General features: G+C 43.9%; 1 protein-coding gene across 1 annotated transcript in view; it reads left to right on the forward strand.

The window, feature by feature from the left end:
• The first annotated feature begins 3,017 nt into the window (after positions 1–3,017).
• Positions 3,018–20,220, forward strand: part of Kiaa0355 (KIAA0355 ortholog) — an 85,954-nt gene continuing 68,751 nt past the window's right edge. The window contains exon 1 of the mRNA XM_013354213.2: positions 3,018–3,057. The gene's annotated coding sequence lies outside the window, so the exon portion shown is untranslated. The remainder of the gene's footprint in view (positions 3,058–20,220) is intronic.

The raw sequence follows: 20,220 nt of genomic DNA on the forward strand, positions 1-20,220 counted from the left end.
GAGAGGGTAAGGCTCCTCATGAGAAGTCAACTAAGTCTGTACCATCACCTCCTGAAGCAGGACCAAGTCTCCTACCCCCGTGTCAAAGCTGAGCAAGGTATCTCTCTATAGAGAATGGGCTCCACAAAGTTAGTTCATGCATTAGAGTTAGATTCTGGTCCCACTGTCAGTGACCCCTTATACTGCCCAAATCATACCATTGTCACCTGTATTCAGGGGGCCTAGTTCGGTTCTATGCAGGTTCCCCAGTTATCAATCCGGAGTCTGTGATCACTAGCTCAGGTCAGCTGATTCTGTGGGCCTCCCTATCATGGTCTTGGCCCCTTTGTTCATCTTATCGCTTCCCCCTTTCTTTGATTGTACCCTGGGTGCTTGGTCAGTGGTTAGCTGTGCATTTCTGGATGCATTTCCATTTCTGGAAGAGGGTTCTAGCTTCTCTGGGGTGTGGACTATAGCCTGGTTCTCCTTTGTTTTATGTCTGGTATCCATTTATGAGTGAGTACATATTGTATTTGTCTTTCTGGGTCTGAGTTACCTCACTCAGTATGGTTTTATTCTAGAGCTGTCCGTTTGCCTGCAAATTTCAAGGTATCGTTTTTTACTGCTGACTAGTACTCTTTTGTGTAAATGTACCACATTATTTGTTTATTTATTTATTTATTACGCATAGAAGAGGGCACCAGACCTCATTAAAGATGGTTGTGAGCCACCATGTGGTTGCCAGGAATTGAACTCAGGACCTTTGGAAGAGCAGGCAATGCTCTTAACCACTGAGCCATCTCTCCAGCCCCCATATTTTTTTTTTATCCATTCTGTGGTTGAGGGGCATCTAGGTGTTTCCAGATTCTGGTTACTATGAATATGCTACTATGAACATAGTCAAGCAAATGTTCTTGTGGTGTGAGTATGCTTCCTTTGGGTATATGCCCAACAGTGGTCTTGAAGTAGATTGATTCCTAATATTCTGAGAAATCGCCATACTGATGTCCAAAGGGGCTGTACCAGTTTGCAGTACCACCAGCAACTGCAGGAGTGTTCCCCTTACTCCACATCCTCTCCTGCATAAGCTGTCCTCCGTGTTGTTGATCTTAGCCATTCTGACTGGTATAAAATGGAATCTCAGAGTTGTTTTGATTTGCATTTCTCTGATGGCTAAGGATGTTGAGCATTTCGTTAAGTGTCTTTTGGCCATTTGAAATTTTTCTGTTGAGAATTCTCTGTTTAGAAGTGTACCCCATTTTTAATTGGATTATTTGGTGGTTTGATGTCTAGCTTCTTGAGTTCGTTATATATTTTGGAGATCAACCCTCTGTCGGATGTGGAGTTGGTGAAGATCTTTTCCCATTTTGCAGGCAGTCGCTTTGTCTTGTTGATTGTGTCCTTTGCTTTACCAAAGGAGATCCCATTTATTAATTGTTGCTCTCAGTGTCTGTGCTACTGATGTTATATTTAGGAAGTGGTCTCCTGTACAAATGTGTTCAAGTGTACTTCCCACTTTTTCTTCTATGAGGTTCAATGTGGATGGATTTATGTTGAGGTTTTTGATCCATTTGGACTTGAGTTTTATGCATGGATCTCTTTGCATTCTTCTACATGTTGATATCTAGGTATGCCAGCACCATTTGTTGAAGATGTTTTCTATTTTCCATTTTATATTTTTAGCTTCTTTGTAAAAAACGAGGTGCTCAAAGTTGTATGGATTAATATCAGGGTCTTTGATTTGATTCCATTGGTCCACCTGTCTGTTTTTATGCCAATGCCAAACTGGAAAACACTTCTTTCTTTTTTTGAGACAGCATCTTACTATGTAGCTCTGGCTGGCCCTGAATTTGCTATGTAGACCAGGCTGAGCTCAAATTCATACAGATCTGCTTCTGTCTCCTGAGTGCTGGGATTAAAGGCATATGCCACCACTCCCGGCCTAAAACATTTGTTTATTAATCTCTCAGACCCTCTTTGCAAAGCCTGGAGCTTCTAATATGAGCCGGCACAAGCTGAGCTACACCCGGGTCCTTCTTGCCTGTTCTTTTTTTTTTTTTCCGAGACAGGGTTTCTCTGTGGTTTTGGAGCCTGTCCTGGAACTAGCTCTTGTAGACCAGGCTGGTCTCGAACTCACAGAGATCCGCCTGCCTCTGCCTCCCGAGTGCTGGGATTAAAGGCGTGCGCCACCACCGCCCGGCTTGCCTGTTCTTTTTGCTGTGTGTTGTCATATTGTGCTCCTTCAGGTGTTTTATTTGTTTTTGGTTTTTGGTTTTCTCTATTTAGTTTTGGAGCCTGTCCTGGAACTTGCTCTGTAGACCAGGCTGACCTTGAACTCACAGAGATCCTTCCTGTCTCTGCCTTCTGAGCGCTGGGATTAAAGGCTTAATGCCACCACCGCCTGGCAATAATTTATTTCTTTTTATTTTATGTGCATTGGTGTTTTGCCTGCATGTATGTCTGTGTGAGGCTGTCAGAGTTACCATTTGTTAGCTGCCATGTGGTTTCTGAACCCGTGTCCTCTGGAATCTCAGTCGCGGCTCTTAACCTCTGAGCCTTTCCTCTAATGTTTGTTTTACAATCCCCCCCCCTTTTTTTTTCTTCTTAGGATCTCAGCTTCTGGTCCTTCCCTGGGGCTAATTCCCTGATCACCCACTAGGTCAGGGTACTCCTTTCCTCTTCCACTTTCCCCTCCTACCATCTGCACTACAACATCATCGCACGGATTGGTGACACTAGTATTCTCTTGCCACAGTTCGCGACTCAACTCCTGAGGGTGCTAGTACTATTCCGCTTCTGCACAGCCTGTCAGGTACTGGTGTCTACCGATCAGTGTTTCAGTCATCAATTTTCAATGATCAATCAAGCAACCGAGACCTCCTACAGAGTGCCGGCAGGGGCTGGAAACCCCGAGAGATACTTTGAGCAGTACGGCTGCCCAGCTAGCACGGGGGGAGGGTGGGCTCTGGCCGGGAACCGCAGCGGCCGCCTGGGGCGGGGGCGGGGCCGGCCGCGGACGTCACTTCCGGTGTACACAGCCGGTCCGGGCGGTGCGCTGGGAGCCGGGGCGCGTCGCAGGTGAGGTACTGGCGCCGGTGGGCGCGGGTCTGCGGGGGCTGACTGTGGGCGGCAGGCTACGGGTCGCCATAGCGGCTGGCATCGAGGCGACCTCGGGGAGCTCCGCTTTCCTCGGCGCCGTCCCTCACTCGTCTGCTGTGGAGGACGCCGGGCTCGGCGGGCGCTGGCAGGGTGGACGGAAGCCCGGAGGGGCCTCTCCGCGCGCGCCCGGGACTGAGACCCTTGGGGGTGCGTCGGCTCTGAAGGACGCCTGACTCTGCTTTGGGCCGCCGCGGGGGATCTGCTCCCGGAAGCTCGCTGCGCGGTGCGCGAAGGGCTGGCGGCCTGTGGGCGACCTGGGTCCACGGGCACGGTCGGGTGCTGCTGCCCTCAGGCCGCCCCGCGGCTGCCCGGCCGTCCTCGCGCCCCTTCTTGGCTCCCCTCTGAGCCCGTGGGTGCGGCGGGGGTCGGGAGGGCCAAGGCTGGGCTAGGGCTAGGAAGGATCCACGCCCGCGGGGCGAGCGCAGGGGTCAGGGGTGTGTCTTCCTGCCCCGCGTGGAGCAAGGGAAAAAGAGCACGCCTGCTTGGCATGATAAGAATTTTGTTTATACTTTAACCAAATTTGCCTGGGAAATGCTCAGCCTGGGGAGCCCCCAATTTGAAAATAGCTCGTCGTCCGTGCCCTTCCTCACCCACTGCCATTATGAAAGCGATTCATTCTTCTGTCCTTGTAAAAACATTCTCGGCAGCACGCTAGTGTCAGGGGAGAAAATGACCACGGCCCCACAACCTAGGACAAGGTGACAACCACTGCTAAGATTTTGGTGACATCAGTCAATGTGTATATATATATACATACATACACACACACATACACACACGTATGTTTTTATGTGTGTGTGTCATTTTGTATGTTTGTTGTATGTAGACCATCGGGTACCATAATTTATCCAAGCCCTGATGACTATTTGTTTTCCTCTTTGTCACAAGATAAATACTTATGCCAAAAAAAATTTATCTGATTTTTTTGTCTTCTTGGGATAAATTTACAAATGGGGGTCAAAGGTAACATTCCGTTTTTCGCCTTGTTGATATATTTGGAAATCTCAAACCCAGTATTGTAGAAAATTCCGTTTATGTTTGCTTCTCATAATTGCCTAAATTTTTTTAACCTTTTTGTTTGTTTTTATTTACTCATTTACTTATTTGAGACAGGGTCTCACTGTGTAGACCAGGCTGGTCCTAAACTCACAGAGATCTCTCTACTTCTGCTTCTCAAGTGCTGGAATTAGAACCATAGGCTAACATGCCCTGCCTTTTTGTTTTTATTTTTATTTTAAGATCGATTTCCCAAGTGGCAGGGTAGTCATCCAGTAACCGTAATAAACTTTAACTTCCTCAACAAGTCTTATTTTAGGCTTAAAGTTCTAAGAATGTATTTGCAAAGGGCTACTTACAGATTTGATTTGGTATGTGTTTGAATGTTTTTATGTGCCTTGAAAATAATACATTTTTTTTTCATTTTGCAATCTTAAAAAAATGTCTCCTTTACAAGTTCAGGGAATACTTTACATTTGGTGTAAATATGATATATATACATAGGAAATATATTAAAAGGTTTCGTTGCTGTTCAATTTGCTCTCTGGCTGACATATGATAACGGACTCCATATGAAGAGTGCAGGTTTGTTGTGGCAACTTTTCAGTCTGGCATTTGAGATTCTAATCTTCCTCTATTTTTGCACACGAATACGTAGGTTAGCATTGGAGACCAAGATAGAAAAGTTCTCAGATTCCCTTGGCAAGCCTAGATTTTTTTTCAATCTAAAATTATCTCTGGATTTTTGGAAGACAGCATGCTTTAAGCATCCTTAAAAAAAAACAAAAACAAAATCCTAAATACTTACTTTGTCGAGAACGTCAAGTCCCCTACACCAGGAGCTGTGTGTCTCCTTGATCTTCCACGTTCCAGGGACGTCACTATTGAGCTCGGAGGCTAGAACATCCCATGGGTTGTGTGTCCACTCTGTCCCTTCTGTGAGACTTTGTCCTCAGTGGAAAATAATGCTTTTCCTAGATGGACAAAGAATGTTGGCTAGAACAAGGGATTGCTTTGTTTGGGGCGGGAAGAGCACATTACTGGGTCCTCTCAATCAGTATTAATTCAAAAAGAGCCTGAAGTGTTGAGTTGTGCTCTAAATGTTTTTCTGATACTGTCCATGTAAGGGTTTCTTAGTTGGTTGACCCTGCCGGTCACTGCTTGCTCTTCTTCCCATTTCATTTTGTTTAGTTGTATTTCCTATCTGCCATGCTTTAGGATCCAACTTAGGACTTTGAGATTTTACTTACTTTATTTTACATGTATGGGCGTTTTGACTAAATATGTGGCTATACCATGGGTGTACAGTACCCACTGAAGCCAGAAGAGGGCTTCCAGTCCTCTGGGTCTGAAATTACAGGTGATTGTGAGCTGCCATGTGGGTGATGAGAATTAAACCCAGGTCTTTGCAAGAACAACCAGTGCTCTTAATTTCTGAGCCATTTTTCATCCCCTGATCTCAGAAGTTTGAACATGGCTTGGTGTGCACTACACCACTGCTGCCTCCTCAGATCTTGTGACTGTCAGTGTTTGGTGTGGGCAGTCATTCTTGTTGTTATGAATCAGACTTGCTCTTGGCTGGCCACTTCAGAGCAGTGGTATCCATTTTCTTACCTTGTCTTTACTGCTCCACTTTGTCTTGCCTGTCTGGTGCCACTTTCTGAGGCCTAATCTCATACTTCTTCCCTCCCCTTCATACATGTTCCTCCACTTGTAGTGATATTTCATTTGTATTTTAATAAATAAATAATAAATTAATAAATCTTGTCTGAAGGTCAGTGTTAAGCAGCCACAGTAGTTAACCATAGAGGCCAGGCAGTGGTTGCACATACTTTTAATCTCAGCAGCTACCCTAGTTAACCATAGAGGCCGGGAGTTGGTGGTACACACCTTTAATCCCAGCACTAGAGTAGACTATAAAGCGGAATGAAACAGGAATGTTTTCTCTTTTAGTCTGAAGATTTCAAAGAGTTCAGAGCTCTCTAGTGATTTGACTGTTCTTACTTTTCAGGTTGAACCTCAATATGTGTCTCTGGATTTTTATTATTCATGGTGTTTGGTGTCCAACGAGGGGCTCAAACCTACGACCCTGAGATTAAGAGTCTCATGCTCTATTGACTGAGCTAGCTGGCTTGGCCTGTGTGACTGACTAGTGTGGCTGCTTTGTACTGACCACAGGCAAGATTTATTTATTAAAATGCAAATGAAATATCATTACATCCATTCACATCCAGAATAGACTTGGAAATAGAGACCACTTTACTTCACTGTCCCTGGGTCCTTGGAATGACATCTCTACCCCTACTTGGGCTTGGCTTCTCTCTCTCTCTCTCTCTCTCTCTCTCTCTCTCTCTCGCTCTCTCGCTCTCTCGCTCTCTCGCTCTCTCGCTCTCTCGCTCTGTGTGTGTGTGTGCTTCTGCTTTTGTTTTTTGGAGATAGAGTCTTGTTGTGTACCCAAGCTACCCTCCAATTTGAGAGATCCTCCTGCTTTAGTCTCCCAAGTGCTGGGACTATAGGCATGTGACTTCATACCTGGCTTCAATTCTGGTTCTTCTGTTAATTCTTTATTTCCTTCTAAATGACCACTAGACATGGAGTCCTTCATCACTTCTAGGGTGAATCAAATATTCTTACTAGTTGACATCCCACAGTCTCATCTTCCTTAGTGACTCAGGTCACTCTTGTGATTTGCATTCTTCCCTACACCTTTGTTGTTTTTACTTTGTTTTGAGACAGGGTTTTTCTTATGTAGCGCTGGCTGTCCTGGAACTCACTGTGTAGACCAGGCTGGCCTCAAACTCACAGAGCTCTGTCTGCTTTGCCCTCCTAAGTACTGGGGTTAAAGGCATGTTCCACTACACCTCCCCTCCCCTACACCTTCATTTAGACTTTGTTTCTTTTTTCTTAGGGACTGCTCTAGTTCTACTCTAGTTAGGAAGAATGTAACCTTAGTTAGTTCATAGTCCCCTACAGTATGGGCTATTGTTTTATTGGGAAATCAGAATGTAGAGCTAAGAGACAGCCTGGAGAAGACAGAACAGCCATTGCTTTGAAGTGTCTAAAGTACCTAGAAAGGAAACACCAAAAAACTGCCAAATTTCTGGAATATTGCCTGGTTTGTTTTTATTTTTTTCTGTTAATTTATTTTTATGTTTATTGATGTTTTACCTGCATGTAAGTCTGTGTGAGGGTGTCAGAAACCCTGGAACTGGAGTTACAGGCAGGTTTGAGCTGCCATTTGGGTGCTGGGAGTTGAACCTAGGTCCTTTGGCAGACCACTGATGATTGAGCTATCTCTCCAGCCCCAAGAATCTTGCCTATTTTGTTCACTGCATTTATCTCCAGGGTCTAGAACACAGGTTCTGGAAACAATTAAGAATTTGTTGAATAAATGACCATCAGAGATTAAATTAAAAATACACATTTGATATCTATAGAAAAGATACACGCTTAAGCCAAGAGACGTTTTGTAAATAGAGTTAGACAAATTTCAGGGAAAACTTTAAATTCAACCCAAACTGACCCAGCTATAACCCCAAGGAAGGCATGTTTGGAATGTGTTTGTGGCCAGAAAGCTTAAACTTAAATTGTATTCCCCAAGAAAGACTGAGTTTCTGGCAGAGGTTTGGGATGGTGTCTGTGGAAGTTTGGTACTAGCTTAAGTGGTGTGAGGGTTATCTGTCTGGACTCCTGACCAAGAGTGCTACATAACCCCTGCAGTATCAAAGACAGGGGCCACCTTCCTTATACCCTGCATAGTTTCATCTGGAAATTTCTTGCCAAAGAGAGGTGTTCAGAGCTCTATCTAAAGTGCTGTAGTAGATTCTGGTCTTGGGACACTGTATGCTGTATCTGTAGAATGGGGAGAGTATGGCTCATTTCTTTTAGTATTGCCATGAGGACTTTGAGTCTGGTAAAATTCCAGCAAGGGCTAGCTCTTTTGGTGTGTGCACACTCAGTAACTGGCCTCCAGGTTCTCTTTGAACCCAGCTAGTGCCTCTGAAACTATTCCTTGGCCTCACTGAGACTGTGGGAAGTGATGACAGACAGGCTCTTCCCAAACTGCTCAGGCAGGAAAGCCAACCTTGAAGGTGTCAAAGGGAAACTTTCTGAAGAAGGTTGAGCTTAGCTGAATAGCGTGGGGAGAGGAGAGTTTGACTCTAGTTCCATTGTAAGAGCAGAGGGTGCTTAGGCGGGTGATGGCATGAATGAAGGTGTAGAGGTAAGGCAGCCTGCCGTGCGTAATTAACAGTGCTCTCTGCGCCACTGTGGGCTCACTGCTAGTCGGGTCTGACACTAGGTGTTTGGTGTCTATTCCTTTGTGTAGTCTTCACAGCCCTGTGATACATACAGAACTGACATGTTCAGTGTCTGTCACCTCCAGTTAGCCTACACTGCTTCAAGGGTTCTTCTAAATGTCTTTGTACCTTTAAGAGCTTTTTGTGAATGCCGTTCCCAGTGGAGTCTACACCCTCCCCAAATCTTCTATTTCATGAGACCTCTTAGGTTAAGATGGAAAATAGGCACAACTTAGAGTGAGGGTTAGCCGAGGGTGTGGAGAGCATCACAGTGAGGTCCCTGACTGTGATTCTCGGTATCCTCAAACCAAAAATTAAATCACTCCATAAGAGCAAATTGCAGGACAGTGTACTTATGTATGTGTCTGTCTGTTTGAGTTAGAGAAAGAAATAGATCCTGAGTGCAGGTAAAAAAGCTGGGGGCAGGTAATAGAAAAAGAATTGGTTGCCTTTGGGATGAGGCTGCAGAAAAAAACTCAGGTTGTTAAGTAACCAGTCTGCCTCAGCCTCCTGAGTGCTTGCATTACAAGTATGTGTCCACACTGGGTCAAAAACTGTCTCAGATGTGAAATGTATCCTCATCTCATTTTCAGGAAGAACTAAGTTTTAAGTTTGACTTACCCACTTAGATATAATTCTTAGATAGATGCCTTTCCCCTCATTTCTTTGAGGTTAGTTTTGAATAGGTTCTGTAGTATAACCACCCCCCTTCCTTTCCTTCTGTCTCTTTCTTTGGTTTTTGAGACAGGGTTTCACTGTGTAGTCGTAGCTATCCTGAAACTCACTCTGTAGACCAGGCTGACTTCAGACTCATAGTGATCCACCTGCAACCTGAATGCTGGGATTAAAGGCGTGCACCACTACTGCCCAGCTCCGACAGTACTTTTAATTTTCTAATGCAAACAGTAAATGTTTAACTACCCTAACATTAAAATAACAATGATTTTGAGACAGGGTTTTGCTGACTAGCCCAAGCTAGCCTCGAACTCAAGATCCTCTTGCCTTAGTCTCCCAAGTCCTGAGATTTCTGGTGTATGTCCCATGCCTTACCTGATTTCACACTGTCTTAGGTATCATTTTATATGCCATGCTTTTTTTCTGTCTATTATTTTCAATTTAAGATGAATACATTTTAAAATAGATGTCTGTGCATACCCAGTCGTGTACAGAGGGAGCAAAGAGCAAGTGCTAGCCAGTCTGCAGTCTCCACACCACCTACTACTCATTAGCCTCTCAGTCACTCAGCTCTCTTCTCTTTTGAAGAGATCAGTTTGAAAATAGGAGTGGTAATGATGTCTAGGGTTACAGTGTGGTTTTTCTTCTTCTCTTTGAGACGTGGTCCAAACCGGCTGTTGGCCTCATACCACAGCAGTTCTCATGCCCCAGCTTCTAGGTGCGAGCCGCCACACTAAGCTTACAGTGAGGCTCTACTGTGTTACTATAAAGCCCTTAGAGCAGATCCTGGCAGGAATGTGTGTTTGTTATTGTGCACTACAGTAAAGTGAACGTGTGGCTTACATCCATCATGGTGTTGGCAGTTCAGTTCCTAGCACCCACATGGTAGCTCACAGCTGTCTGTAACTCCAGTTCCAGGGGACCTAACACCCATGACAAAACATCAGTGCACATTAAAAAATATAGTTGGTGACAGTATCTGGCTGTGTAGCCAGACTAGCCTGGAGCTCTTTATTTTCCCCTTTGCCTCTGCAGTGCTGGGATTATGAGTATATGCCATCCCCACCCCCCGAGTTACTGCAGGTCTTGTTCCAAGGGTGATGTGTGTCCCAGACAACCTGACACAAAGGATTGAGAAACAGGAAATAGATTAGAGGGGTCTGTAACTGGGTTATTCTGGTGTTTGTATGCCATTGGTATAAAATGATAGAATGTTACTCTGCCTTTGAATTCATGTCTGGTTTAGGTAATAAATCTCTTAATGCAATACATGTGGACCCCTTCCAAGTTGGTTCTTGTAGTTCATGCTACCATTGTTTGCTTTTCTTTTGGGGACAGGGTCTCACTATGTATTCCTGGCTAGTGCCATTTGTTTTCTTGACAAAAGCATGTGTACTTACTGTCAGTTTTAAGATTCATCCCTTGAGCCAGGCAGTAGTGGTGCACACATTTAACACCAGCATTCAGGAGGCAGAGACAGGTGGATCTTTGAGTTTGAGGCCAGATTAGTCTACAGAGCGAGGTCCAGGAAGGCCAAGGCTATACTAAAAAACCCTGTGTCAAAAAAAAAAAAAATTCATCCCTTGATGTGGCATTTCTTTTTAAATTCTTTATTACATTTGAAAGTTTGTTTGTGTATATGTGTGGGCATGAGTACCATGGCGTACATGTGGATATCAGAGGATAATAATCAGAGGAATTGGATTTTGGCTTCTACATTGTGGGTCCTGGGATGGAAATCGGATCATCAGGCTTGGTAGCAAGCAGCTTTACCCACTGACCCATTGAACCATATTACTGACCCTACTTTTAAACCTTTCTCTTTCTTTTTCTTGGGGTGGGGGGATACTGGTCAGGGTCTCACTATTTGTATCTCTGGCATTTCTGGAACTCACTGTTTAGACCAAGCTGCCTTGGAACTCACAGAGCTCTGGTAAGCAGTGGGAAGCTTTGAATATAGAATTAGAGCTAGATACTACCACAAAAGCAATCACATTTTCTTACTAAAAATGACTTGGGAATTAGATACTAAAGAGATTCAGTTATGGTTAAGGAACCTGGGAAGAGCTCAGTCTTCTCTACCCTGTCACCCTTGTCCCAGAGGCTGAGGAACACTGGCCTGGCTCCCAGACTCACATGTCCTGGGCTTCAGTGATCTAGGCAAGGAGAGGGGAAAGTGGGCCCTCTCAGCAGCTCCTGAGGACTTGAGCTGCCCCTGAGTCTCAAGGGAGGGGAGAATGGTATGCTTAAGTAACTTTGTCCTGTGCTTTGTAATTTGAGGTGATAGTGCCCCTTCCTCTGCTGTGTCCACCACTTCCTATAGCGCGGGGCTGAAGTGGCAGGGGTGATGCGCAGAGAAGCGGGAAGAGCCATGACCTTCTTTTCTTTATCTTGAGCGTATCAGGTGACACTTTTAGTTTGTTGCCTGAGCTCTGAGAGTTGGGGGCCACAGCTGCAGGAAGGTGGGCACTATTTCTGTATGCTTTTAACTTCAGTGGTGATTGGGGTCAATTTGACCAAAATGAGGAATCTCTATGCTAGCTCAAGGCCTTGTGAAACAGCTCAAGGCTGTTTCTATTTCCTGAGGCTGGAGATGTGCTAAGTCCTGTGCTCCATGGAGTTTAGCTGTGCCATTCTACTAAGGAAACAGCCACACGAGATTTCAGCTGGTTTGCTTAAGGTCATAGTCACTAAGTGCCTTTCCTTTGGCACATGTTTGCTGAGCAGAAGTTCACATCTAAGTGAATCAGGAGGTCCAGGCCATAGCAATAGCCACTGCATTTTGACAGCACGTGGCTTTCCTAAAGTTTGTTTGTATTGAAACATCTTTCACCTAGCAGCAGTAAGGGCCTTACTAGCCTATTGAACTAGGCAGCACTTCCTTATCTCTGATGTCTGGAGCAGAGCTATGTATATCTCAAGACCTCAGTAGTTGAAAATGTAAAGGCTTATGGCCTGGGAAAGTAGCAGAGTAGGAAGCTAGCATGAGCCTTCCCTGGGTAGGGAGCCCATGGTGAGGAGATTATCATAGAATTTCTACATTTCTGGCCTTTGGATATAACTCAGTGCAAGAATGTTTGCTTAACATGGGCAGAACACTGAGTTTGATACCCATCATACACAGACACACAGATACACACAGTGTTCCACATTTCTGATGGTGTGATCTGCTGAAATTTTGTCTCTCACTTGCTGGTCTTCTTGACAGATGGTAGGACTTGCAGGGTGTATAAAATTAGAGTCAGCGTTCCCAGCTTGGAGGAGAGACATCATAGTTATCAATTAGCAAAAATCATTCATGGGTACCTTGCATTTTTGTTTGTTTGATTTTTTTGTTTTGTTTTGGTTTGGTTTTTGAGACAAGAGCCTTACTGTATATAGCCTAAGTTACTCTTAAATTCTCTATCTCTCTTTTGAGGTGTTTTTTTTTTTTTTTTTTGAGACAGGATATCTCTTTGTAGTCCTGGAACTCACTCTGTAGATCAGGCTGGCCTGAAACTCACAGAGAGTGCTGAGATTACGGGTATGTATTACTGTCTGTGCCCATCCTAAACTAACTCATTCTGTGTCTCTCTCTCTCTCTTTCTCAAGACAGGGTTTCTCTTTGTAGCAGGCTGTCCTGGAACTCACTCTGTAGACTAGGCTGGCCTCAAACTCAGAGATCTACCTGTCTCTGCCTCCTGAGTGTTGGGATTAAACCAATCCAACTTAAACTCTTGATCTTCCTCCCCAGTTAGAGATGTGTGATACCAGGTCTGGCCAGAAATTACCTTAAATTTGAAATGACTCTAAATTCACATAATACTCCTTCATAGTAAGAAAGGTAATTTCTAATTGTTATTTTGACATATACTACTGAGTAGCACTGTAGAAGTTTAAGTTTTTAAAAATAGTGTTCTAGCCGGGCGGTGGTGGCGCACGCCTTTAATCCCAGCACTCGGGAGGCAAAGGCAGGCGGATCTCTGTGAGTGCGAGACCAGCCTGGTCTACAAGAGCTAGTTCCAGGACAGGCTCCAAAACCACAGAGAAACCCTGTCTCGAAAAACCAAAAAGAAAAAAAATATAGTGTTCTATTTTTAAAGATTTATTTTAGGTATATAAATGTCTTATATGCATGTATGTATGTACAACATGTTGCATGCATGTGGAGATCAGAAGAGGATGTTAGATCCTTTGGAACTAGAGTTATAGAGAGTTGTTAGCTGCCATGTGGATGCTGGGAATGGAACCCAAGTCCTCTGGAAGAACAGCCAGTGCTCTTAACTGCTGAGCCATCTCTCCAGCCTCTTAAATAGTTTTCTAAAGGACACAATAATAAGTTTGTACTAGTTCAACTTGTTTTGCAAATTTTCGAGCTATTTTTTCTTTTTTTCAGACAGTGTCTTCCTGTGCTCAGCTTGGCCTAGAACTGCCTGTGCTCTGGCCTCAGTTTTCAGAGCACTGGGTTACACGTGCATGCCATCTTACCTGACTTGAAAATTGTTTTGATGTGATAGTTGAGAAATACCTATTTGATTTTTTTCCATCATGACAGCAACCCCTGAAATTTGTGGAGCCTCTGAACGAGTAAATACGTTTTTGTATACTAATAAGGTCACTGATGGCTGGCAGTCCTTGAAGAGCTTCAGGCTAGGTGCTAGTTACCTGAACAAACTTAGGTGACATCTGAGGATTGGGACTTCAAGCTCCACCCAAGCCTCTGAGACAGGAGGAGGATTTAGTGAATGATCATCAGCAGCTGGGGTTTCATGTCCTGCCTGAGTCATGAGGCCTCTGCATATGCCAAGGCTCAGAGCTTCTGGAGGTTTCTAGAGGGTGGCAGGCCTGGAGAGAGTATCGCATCTCTTCATTCAGTCCTTTGTGAGATCCTTTACAATAAACTGGTCAATGTGAGTAAATCGTTCTGTAAGTCCTGTGAGGTGCTCTAGAATGTTAGCTAAACTCAAGGAAAGTGTTAGAGGAATCTCAAACCTTGGGTGTGATGGCACAAGCCTGTAATGTCAACACTTAGGAGATGAAGGAGGAGTATTGTGAGTTTAAGACCAGCTATGTAAAGAACCTGGAGTTTTGATAGAAGCAGACAGTCGCTTGGGACAGAGATGTCAGAAAGATAATGATCCATAGGATGGATATCCAGATAGATCATTATCTATCTATTTATCTAGATAGATAATTAGAGCCACCTCTTCAGCCCCAGTTAAGATCATCTTATAAATGAAAACTTGATCTTATCCGAGCAAACATTTCAGAATTGTAAGAGCCAGCTTTCCCAGATGTGGTAGTACACTGCTGTGATCCTGCACTCAGGAGGCTAAGGCAGGACTGTCATGAGTTTAAGGTCAGCCTAGGCCACAAGTGAGACTTCCCCCCTGCCCAGCATTGTCAGTCTTTGTTGATGTTATAGTTCAATGTTTGTAGACAGAGTCTCCCCAAGAGTCTGCTCTTGATTCTGAGGTTGGTCTTGAACTCATGATCCTAGTGTCTGTGCTTCCCAAGTGGTGAGATGTCAGGCTTGTGCTGTCATGCCCAGTTCTCCTTTTCAGGGTCTGTGTTGTGTTTGGTTTGCAGTGTCTCTGTGGTAAAGTTATTTGTAAGTTTTAGCACTTTGCTCAATGGTACCAAGTTCTGAGAGGTTATAGCTTTGTAAAAAGAGTAAACATTTTAAATACAGAGTAAAGTAAGTCCGTCAGTCACTAGGAAATCAGAGTAATGACTAAGTCTGTCTGCAGCAGGGTCAAGGAATAATTGTATCTTTTTTTTGTTACTGCTACTAAATAAACATTAATTGCGTTAATGTGAATATGTGCTGATTATCGTCTGTCTCATTTACTTTTTCACTATTCATGTAGTAGCTGCTTAAAAAAAAAATCCAGAAGAGCTGGGTGGTGGTAGTGGTGCACACCTTTAATCCCAGCGCTGGGGAAGCAGAGGCAGGAGCATCTCCATGAGTTCAAGGCCTACCTGGTCTACAGAGACAGTTCTAGGACAGTCTCCAAAGCTACACAGAGAAACCCGGTCTCCAAAAACCAAAACCAAACCACAACAAAACAAAGAACTATCACCACCACCACCAACAACAACTAAAAGACCGATTTTTTTTTCTCCCATGTTAAAAAAAAAAACACAAACAATACTAAAACAGTGATTTTTTTTAAAGATTTTTTTATTCATATTTAAGTATGGTTGTACGTATATGTGCCTGTGTTTGTTTACATGCGTCATGTGCATGCAGGTGCCCTTTGGGAGCCAGAGGATATCAGATTCTCTCAAACTGGAGTTAGTTGGGAGCGGCCTCATTTGGGTGCTTGGGACCAAAATGAGTCCTCTTTGACCATTCACTCCCATCCATTTCTCTAGCCCCACTAACCCTCAATTTAAACAAAATTAAGCCTATCCCTCAAAGTGACCATTTAACACATTTGGCTTATCTTTTTGTTGTTTTAAACCTCTGTTATTTTAGAGTAAATCTCAACTATGTTGACTTGGTGGTTAGAGCAGTTTTTCTTCTTAAACGAAATGATCTACTGTTTGTAGATCACAGATATAAAATGCTGTAGAACTACTACTTTGCTTTGGTTTTGTGGAAAAAATGCCTTGTTTTGTGGTAAAGTTGATAGAGCAGCTGTCAGCTCAGAGGCAATCCCCATCCTGTGTTGATAGATGCTTGAGAGCAGGACCTGCGTGTTTCTTTTGTTCATGTCTGTGTGACTGGGCAGATTCTGTAGGTTGGTCTTCTAGAAGAGCATCAAGCACTTTTAACTACTGAGCCATCTCTCCAGCCCTTCTGTCATTTCTATCTAGAAGAAGAACTTAATCATGACCGCCCGGGACTTTTCCAGGGACTGAATATGTGCTGCTGATAGGATTCACATTTCAGCAGTCCGTGTGAGTCTTTGAAGTACATGCTTTACGTTGATTTCCATGTAATAGCTGGCATCCAGCTTTGTCCAGTGTTTTGCTTAAGAGGCTGCCTCTCTTGCACAGAAAATGGTATGGGCTTGCCGGACACAGAAGAGTCATTTCCTTTCCTCTGGCCTTGGCTCGCCCTGCCTGCCTTTCAGTGATTTGTGTTCAGGAAACTGGGCCATGATTACTTTTGTTTCTACTTTGTGAACTTCCTCCCCCACTTCCTATTTTTACTGGCCTTGCACAGGAAATGAGGCCGCTCCTCACTGGCTGATGCTGAGCACTGATTTGAGGTGGCAGAGGATGAAGCCTTAGAGTCTGAGGCATGCAGTACTTTCCACCTTTGGGCCTCCTTCCTCTGGGAGTCACGGGGACATTGTGATAGGGTTGAGGTGATATCATGTCCTCCTTAGGCCTGGGGGTTGGGGAAGATTGCTGTTCAGTCTTCTGATGCCTTTATTCAGCCTGAACAGCATAGGTAGGTGTTCTGGCTTGGAGCACCAGGGTCAGTTGAAGGGATGGGTCTGCTGCAGGTAAGAATGGGACTGGGTTAGGGGAGGTAGCACAGTGGGAAAAGACATTCATGAAGTCCTCAGTTAGGATCCCCGCACTTGCGTGGAAAAGCATTTGGGGCCAGGGAGTATATGGACAGACTCCTGGTGCTCACAAACCAGTCCGTGTGGCGGAGTTAGTACAGGGGCTTTGAGAGACTGTCAGAAGACGCCCAGTGTTGACCTCTGGCTCCTACAAGCATGTGTACACACAAGCATAGATCTGGAAGTATGGATTCTGAGTTCTTGAAGTGGCTTTGCTGGCAGGTAGGAAGTAGACTCAGAAACCTTGGCCAGTATTAGGATCTATAGCCAGAGCCTTGATCTCTGGGGCTCCCCTTCTTGGAACTCACAAAATAGTTTTTTAAACCACTAAATTAGCATTTACCCATCATCTCTTTCCCAGTGATACCTCTTGGTGTCTTAGGAGCTTGTGGCTTATTCAAGTTTGTAGCATTTGTGCAGAAATAGTAACTTTATTGGTCTTGTTTTGAGACAATACTGTGGTATGTAGCTCAGACTATCCATGAACTGTCATGATCCTCCTGCCTCAGCCCTCTGAATGTAGAGATTGCAGATGTTGTATACTACCACATGGAGCCAAGAAATAATTCCATAATACATTAGGTAGCTTGAAAGTGCTTGAAGCATTTGTTGATCAGGTTTCTCAGTAGTAGTAGTGCTGTTGGCATGTTGGAGTGGATGCAGAGAGGGCTGCTCTGTATCTTAGAGGATGTTTAGCAGGATCTCTGGATTGCTCACAGGAGGCTTTCTATCAATGCATGTGCCTTGGACTGGGACACAGCTCAGAGATAGCATGCAGGAGGCTAGCCCTTCATTCCTTTTCTCTGATTTTCCTCTTCTTTTCTCCCTCCGTTCCAGTCTCCTTGGTCTTGCCATATAGCCTAGGATTCCCTCAAACTTACCATCCTTCTGCTGCTATCTCCCAAGTGATTTTTGGATATCTTCTGTATGTGTGTGTGCACATATGAAGATTGTGTAGGAGTGTGTATTGGCCATGGGTGTGTGCATGTGCCCATGAACATTTTGTGTATGTATGTGGGGACCAAAAGTCAACCTTAGGTATTGCTTTTCAAGAGTCCTTTACCCCGGGCCTGTTTTAGTTTTTGAGACAGTCTCTGTCTGGGACCTGGTATTTGATGATTAGCCTAGTCTGGCTGACTGGCGAACTCCAGGAACTCTCCTGTCTCTGCCTCCCCAGCATTGGGATTGTAACCATGCACTCCATCCACTTTTCATGTGGGCATTGGAAAAACAAACTCCAGTCTTTGCTTTCATGGCAAGTACTTTACTTACTAAACTAGTGGCTCGGCCCTTGATTCTTGAATGTCTTGAGTGAACCCTGCCTTTGAGATATCAGGCACATACTGGGAAGATGGCTAGTCCTGATAAACTGTGTTTTGGGGCAGTAATGCTAATGTAGAGACAGGATCAGGCAGAACACAACATGGCCTTTAACTCAGTCTTTATTGAGACTGCTTCCAAGACTTCCCAAGAAATGTGAGCATAAGCCCAGAGAGCCTTCCAGATTCTGGGAGGGAACATGTAGACTGATTGCTTTAGGAGATCGCGGTCCCGATGAAAAACTCAGCCAACTGTCGTGACAGGGAAGATGGTTTTAGGTGAGGGAGGGCAGAGGAACACAGTCTTCCCAGGGAGGATGTGATGGTGTTTGAGCACTTGAGGATGACCACAGAGGCAACAGAGAACAGCAGGGTGTAGGAGGACAGCTAAGAGGACATGTCAGAGAGTTTCACCTTTAGATGTGGTCTTCGGAGCCAAGAGAGCTGGGATCTAAGAAGGGACAGATTAAGGATTAAGGACTGAATCTTCTGTGACATTTTTTTTTTGTCTGGTTGGATATTTTAAATTTATGACTATTGAGAGGAAAATTCTTCAAAGTATTTTTTCTGGAGCTCATTTCTAAATATGGTTCATGTCAGTCTGAACTAAAAACATGGAAACTGCTGGGCTTTGAATTTCATCGACAATGACTTAACTACTCTGCCTGAAGAATTTCCTGCAGTGTCTCCATATTATCCAGGGGAGATGTTTGGGTTTTGCTCTTGGGAGTTGGACATTTTGGTGTACTTAACAAGTTATTTTCTCTCTTTCAGAAGGAACTGTCTGTGGTAGTGGTTCTCAACCTGTGGGTTGTGACTCCTTTGGGGGTCTTATATCAGATATCCTGCATACCAAATACTTATATGACTATTCATTACAATAGAAAAGTTACAGTTATGAAGTAGCAGCAAAATAATTTTATGGTTGGAGTCACCACAACATGAGAGTCACAGCATTAGGAAGGTTGAGACCACTGGTCTGTGGCCTCATTATCTTAGTTAGTTATAACAAGTTTATTGAAGTTCAATTTGCGTCTACGGCCATACCACTCTGAACACACATGATCTCGTTTGAAGTTCAATTTGCATACCATGTAATTCATTCATCATTTATAATTAAATTTTAGAATATTTTTGAACCCAGGCATGGTAGAACAAATCTGTATTTCTAGCACCAGGGAGGCTGAGAGAGGAGGATCAATTTTTCATCATTCCACAGAAAGTCACTTCTCTTCTACCTGATCTGATCCTCTCCCTTTCCCCCTATCGTTACATCTATTGTTTCAGTGAATTACCTAAGATGGGTATTTTGTGATCGCGTACTATGTGTATGTGCATTCAGGTGTACGTAATGGCATCCAGAACTCAATGTTGGGTGCATCTTTCTCAACTACTCAATTGTATTTTTTTTTTTTTTCTGGAGAGGGTTTTTCTGTGTAACCCTGTCTGTCTTAGAACTCAACTCTGTAGATCAGGCTGACCTTGAACTTAGATCCACCTGCCTCTGCCTCCCAAGTGAGTGCTGGGGTTAAAGTTGTGTGCCACCATTGCCTGGATATGTATTTATCTTTTTTAAAAGATTAAAATAATATTTTATGTGTATGGGTGTTTTGCCTGCATGTATTGTATGTACAGCACATGCATCCCTGGTCTGGAGTTGTGGATGGTTGTGAGGTGCTGGGAATCAAGCCTGGGTCCCTTGCAAGTGAAGTGAGTGCTCTTAATTATAATTACTGAGCCTCTTTCAGCTCCCTTTCAATATTTTTTTTTTTTAAGGCTGAGTAACTTTCTACTGTTTGGTTGTGCCACATTTGCTTATCTGTTTGTCAGTTGATAAGATGGTTGACTGCAATTTTTGGTTGTTAGAAATACTTTGAATATTTATGTGCTGTTTTGGCTGTAAGCGTGCTTTTCATTTCTCTTGGTATGTACACAGGAGTAGAGTGCCATGTGACAGCTCCATGTTTAACTAAGGAAGTGTCGATGGTTTTCCAGAGTCTGCACTATTTTCCTTTCCTGCAAGCAGTGTATGAAGATTATGGTCTCTTTACGTCCTTTCCAGCATTTGCTACTGTCTTGTCATTTTCCTTATTGCCGGGCTACTGGTTATAAAGTGGTCTTTTGTGGGTTTGATTTGTGTTTTCCTTACAGTGAGTGATTCTAAGCATCCTTTCATATGCTTTATGCATGACACTGGAGAGTTCATCTATATGTGAGTGTCAGTTTGGGAACTGTAAATAAACGAGTGTGTATTTGACTTCAAAAACTGGGCATAGTTTAAGTGTACATACG

This window comes from Microtus ochrogaster, unplaced genomic scaffold (genome assembly GCF_000317375.1).
Source record: "Microtus ochrogaster isolate Prairie Vole_2 unplaced genomic scaffold, MicOch1.0 UNK32, whole genome shotgun sequence".
NCBI lineage: Eukaryota > Metazoa > Chordata > Mammalia > Rodentia > Cricetidae > Microtus > Microtus ochrogaster.